Source organism: Rattus norvegicus, chromosome 10 (genome assembly GCF_021556685.1).
Source record: "Rattus norvegicus strain SHRSP/BbbUtx chromosome 10, alternate assembly SHRSP_T2T, whole genome shotgun sequence".
In the NCBI taxonomy this organism is placed as follows: Eukaryota; Metazoa; Chordata; class Mammalia; order Rodentia; family Muridae; genus Rattus; species Rattus norvegicus.
Window position 1 is genome coordinate 73,549,005 of NC_141543.1, and position 5,996 is coordinate 73,555,000.

The window sequence follows — 5,996 nt, forward strand, 5'->3', positions numbered from 1 at the left end:
GAAAACAAGCAACTGCTTCCTTGGGGCCAGAGTGGTTTTGGTCCTGGGTTCACCTGTGTTAACACTCCTCTCTCCTCACTAGCCCTAAACAACACACCTGGTGAAACTTTACATTTCGGTCACAAAAAGGCAGCCCAGTCAGACAGACATATTTACTCAAGTTTAATGTTGTGGGGTGTGCCACGCACGGCACATGTGCAGGGGTCAAGGACAATGTGGAGGAACGAGTTCTATCCTCCTACCACGTGGGTCCCAGGGATCAGACTCAGATCGCACTTGGTGGCAAACACCTTTGGTCACTGAACCATCTCGCCAGCTCTATTTTTGCTTGATTTTTTAAACTTAAAGTGTTATATAGTCATTAGGCTTTGTTGAAAATTACATCCTTTGAGGAGTGTAATTTAGGAAGTCATGAAAGTCATACATCATCATTGTAAAGACACCTACATGCTATTTTAGCTGGAGAAGCGCACACCATGTTTTAGATGTGATCCGTCCTCTCCCTGTATGTCTCTCTACATAATCAACTTTTTGTTTCAGGTGCTTTGGGGGCTGGGATCCTTATACCTCTTGCATGCCCCTCTCACGATTGGGCCTCACCGGCATTCCCATTTGGAAACTGTGGTTATTGTCCACAAATCTCACTGTTTAGGGAAAGAAAGGAGAATGATTGAAACTCGAAATGTTAGGGCCTCAAATGCCACCATCATTTCTTTACTTCAGTAAGAGGCGGCAGGACAAATCACCCCCAGGATTCATGAGGCCCAGGAACTGTGATAGAAATGAGATGGCAAAACCTTTCTCTACCCACTTGCTCTTTTCTTGTAGAATCACACCACAAAGCCAAGGTAATGGCACACACACAGTCGTAACCTGAGCTCCAGGGAAAGATCAAGAATTTGAGGGCAGCCTGGGCTCCATAGTTAGAGCCTATCTCCAAAAAGCTATTGAAAGGAAAATGGATAGGGAACCATCACGGCAGATGTCTGCTTCTACCTCTGTGCTCTAGTTGGTAACTAGTCACAAACCAGGCAGAGCACATTGCCAGGCCCCATCCAACACCTCCTTTAGCCCTGCGTTCCAAGCTGCCATCTTTTCTCGAGGGCTCTGAGAGAGAAGCCCCATAAACTCATTCTCATTCAAATTCAGCAGGTCCCCTCTTGTCAGATATACTGGTTCTTACATAATCCTCAGAATGTTCTGGAGGCTAGATAATGTTGTCTACAAAAGCCATGTTGCCTGTGCCCTCTCACAAAGTCCAGAGAGGGAGTTGTCCGACACTCCTACCAAAGGGATGAAAGGGTCATGGATTTTGGAAGCAGAAAGGTTCAAGCGCGACTCCTGCTTCTTTCTCTTATTTCCCTAACAGCACTGACTAAGACCTTCTGGGCCGTGGTGAAGAGTGGACTTCAGCATTTTCTGTGCTGTGTTCTGATCTCTGATGGGGAGCTCTGAGGCTTTCACCCCTGTGTACAGTCCTCCTTCTTGGGGTTGGTTTTGTAGATGCTGTTGCTCAGGTAACGGTTTGAGATTTTATCGTGATCTTTATGGAGGCTTGTGCGTGTATATTGGAATGGTTTTGTGGGTTTTGCCATTCGTTCTATTAACATGGTATATTGCATTAGTTGACTCTTGGGTAAATCCCACTGGGTCATGCTGTATAAATTAATTTATGTCGAGATTTGGCTTTCTAATATTTTATTAAAGATCTCTTAGCTCAAGTGTTGTTCATAGTTTTCTTCTCTTATGATAGCAAGATTCCCATAGACCACATCTAGATTGAAAGATTCACTAGGGGGGTTGGGGATTTAGCTCAGTGGTAGAGCACTTGCCTAGCAAGCGCAAGGCCCTGGGTTCGGTCCCCAGCTCCGAAAAAAAGAAAAAAAAAAAAAAGAAAGAAAGAAAGATTCACTAGGAAGGCTCGGGGTCAGCACAGAGCACCTGTATGGTTACAGCCTGTTATACAGAAATGATACAAAGGAGGGTCTCCAGCAAGAACTGTGTCATGTGAAGTGTTAACGAGCATAGCATCACTACAGACTTGGTACCCAGGATCATGGTTGATCACACAGTTACCCTGGAAACACGTTTCCTTAGCTTAACCATATGTATGTGTAAGGTTAGGCACACCCCATACCTAAGGTGTACTCGAACTCCAGACTCTCAAAACAGTCCCAACCATATTAGCAATGTAGACACTGTGAGATGTTCTTGTCAGAATAGTAGAAACACTTCCCAAACCCAAGTTTCCAGATGTAAAATTAAATGTCAGTGTCAGAACTTGAGCCTCGGAAGATAGGAGAGTTTGGCATTTCCTTAGCTTATATGTAAAGTTAGCCACATCCCTAGGAAGTTTAAATTAGACTGACTGACAGAGGTGCTTAGGCACTGCCCTTATGGAGAAAACAGTTTCGAGGGTCTGTGGTCTTTCAGCAATTTTAGCCCCACTATCACGAGCTCACTGATACCACTCCTAAGGCAGAGACCGAGAGAACGACAGGAGGGAACCAGAAAGCCAATGCTAGCCACTCTATCCTACCTGCCTCCTCCACCATCAACACAGTCAACATCAAAGCGGAGTTGACAACGTCCCTCCGCCTCACCACCCCCGCCCCAACTCTCTCCACCACTGGAGCCCAGTTCTTCAGGGCAAATGTCACTCTTTGATTTTACCCCATTCATATTAAAAAGTGTACCTGTGACCCTTCTCTTGTGCACACAATAGATAATAAAAAATAACTCCTTGTTAAGCTCAAAGAATGGACTGAGCACAATGAGAAGCAATTTCCGTGTGCCATTTCTCACCACAATCCCTAAGATAGGCACGTCATCTCTCTTTTACAGAAAAGGGATGCGGAAGCTGAGTAAGGGCCCCGGGACAGTGACTGCGGGGAGGGGGGGAGGATGAAGGAAGAACGCCATATCCCACTCAGCTGCCGACACCACCCTTCTCCACAGAGACGACTCCATGGCAGAGGGAGTTCTAGCATTCTGCTCTTCACAGGCTAGCCTAGTGCTTTCTGTCGTCTGGACTGGGCTGGAGCATAGAAGAGAAGAGCTTTGGAGACTGAAGTGTAGTGGAAGCAAAGAACCGGTGATACACTAGCAGGAAGATCCCTGAGCAGTGAGAAGCATCTTCCACAAGACATCTGAAAATACAGGGTCGGGGACTATTTTGCTGGTATAAGGAATGGAGGGTGGTACCAGCCTTCACTGCCTACATTCCAAGAACAGGAAGGATCCTAAAGAGACAAAACAATCAAAGTCAGGAATGATGCTGCCCGTTGCAATAGCACTGCAGCCCACAGACACTACGTTATAATCAAACTGCCCCGTAACAGGCCCAGAGCCACTGAAGAAAGAGGCCACAGGGAAGATCCTTTCAGCTCTCTGCCTTCAAAGCCTTCTGTTACTCACCATGAGGGTTTTATATAGCACCTATCAGGTGCGCATATGGCTCAAAAATTTTCTCAACCTCTGTAACTAAATCTATCTCCAAGGCATGGACAGGAGCCAGGCTCAAGTGCACGGGCTGTTTGTCCAACAAGACACTCGGCTGTATGCTGGCCTGGACAGTGGGAAGATAGGAGGTGAGGCCATCTGACTCCTGGACCAAGCACTTAGAAAAGGTTGACAAGGTTCCAGACAAGAGGAAACTGTCACCGTTTCTCATTGTGACTGTCATCATTTCCATTCTGTACTGTCAGGGACTCTGTGAACATGGAGAAGACGGCAAGTCAAGCCCATGGGAAAAGTCCTCTTACCATCTGGGCTCTGAGGATGGCTCTGGCTTTTACTTTCTCTGTGTCCTTACATATTCCTTCTGCAAAGGCCTAGTTCAGGTCTCCATCTCATGACTAATATTATGGGAAGAGCTAGAACCACCCAGGAGATAAGTCTCTGGTCATGTCTGGGTAGTGGTCTCAGACTGCATTAACTGAGTAGCAAGACTCACCCTAAATGTGGACAGCATTAGCCCATAGGCTGGGGCCCGGGACTGAATAAAAAGAGGGTGGTGTCACGAGACCAGTGACTTCACAGTTCTGCCAGCATACCTTTGTGTTGTGGTGAACTGCACCCTTGTGAACCAGGAGGTTCCTTCCTTCAGATGTTTGTATCAGATATTATGTCACAGCAACAAGAACATTAATGCAGAAAGCAAAAATTTATAAATTGCTAAGAAGCAGAGTGATCAGGAATCTACAGTTTAACCCTATACAGGAATCAGTCAGCAGGGTCCAGGTTCTGCTCTTCTAGACTGAAGCTCCTCAACATACTATGGTTATACTCTGATAAACCCATTATAAATGGAAGGTATCATAAGTCAGAATGCACTTAGGGGGCTGGGAAGATCCTCAACAGTTAAAAGCACTGGATGTTCTCCCAGAGGACTCACAGCTTGACTCACAGCACCCACACGGCAGTTCGTGACCACCTGTTACTCCGGTTCCATGGGATACGGCTCCCTCTTCTGGCCTCTGAAGCTACCAGGCAGACAGTGGTGCACAGGTGAACACCCACACATATAAAAATAGCAGAAAAAATGTAATTAAAAAAAGTTAAGTTGTTGAATTTTTTAAGGAGTTTACTATCCCTAACCTATCAACCAGTACACCCCCTGTTTCTGCCCTCGGGCTCGGGTGGCTGCCTGGGGACTGGGCCTCTCTGGTTGCTCAGCATCACTAGAAGGCGTTGTAATGTCTATCACCAACCTTGAAAAAGGATCAAGACTTCGAAATCCAAGTGCCATTTCTACTAAATACGTATCGCTTTCTACCACCTTAGAGTTGAAGTCTCATAAATCGAACCATAAATCAGGGGCCATCTGTACAGTCTAAATATCCACGGGGGGGGGGGGATATGATGAAAGATTAAATCTAACCCACAGAGGAGTTGGTTGCCTCATTGGCACCCCCTAGCCTAGAACCGAGTAAGGCAAGAGCTATCTATCTACAGAGTTGCCGCGGATGCCCTTAATGACTGTATCCTTGTTCCCCTAGATCTCTTTGACAATTATATAGGCAGCTGTAAAGGAGGAGTGAATGGATTGTTACGAGGCCTTAACACCTAGAGATATTAAGCTGAGTTACGTTCATGAGCCAAGCCCCTGAGGAGGCAGTGGTACCGGGGGAGGATGGGAGAACGGTTATGTTTGACTATGAGGTGGGATCAGAGCTTAAAGCCGTAGTGATGGCACCAGTAAAGAGATCACAGAGAAGTAGTTATCGTTACAGGAAGGACTGTAAAAGGAAGAGAGAGGGCTGAGAAACAAACAGGAGAGTGGCAGGAGGGGAGAAAGGAGGGGAGGACGAGTCCCCGCTCCACGACGCTTTAACAGAAACCAGGAGATTTATAAAACAATCTTAGGATAAAGGCTTTTTTTTTTTTATTTTAAGAGAACTGCCATGAATTTTTTATGTACTTATAAGTTGGATACACTCCAAAAGATAGAAAAATGAGTTAGACAAATTACATTAAAAATACAGAGGTCTGGCAGTTCCAGCACGTGGCGACTCCTACTGACGGGGAACTACCCGCCGCCTCACCCCAATTTACAGACATGAAAATGCTGCGGCAGACAGGCGGCTCACGATGAGCTGCCATTTCCCATCTATTAAGATGCCTATTACCAGGACAGAGGGGAGCTCGGGTTCCTCCATGCTGGGCCTTTGAAGTGTACGGCCACGCCTAAGAAAAATTAAAAATTAAAAATTAAACCACCGTGTGATCCGCCACTCGGCTCCTGGTTTCTTATGGAAGGACTGAAAGCAGACGCCGCATCTGTGGAAAGAAACGGAGGAGCAAGCACTATGCCCTGCTCGGGCACCTCTCCGGGTCCTTGTGGATAGGGACTTGGAAACGTGTACCAAAGGGACAAAGAATATGGTGGCAGAAAACAATGGGACCATGTCTTCCATACATTACCACCCAAAAGCAAAGCACAATAGAGACGTTCTGAGGGAAGCACGGGTCTCTGCTACCTCAGCTGCACGCCA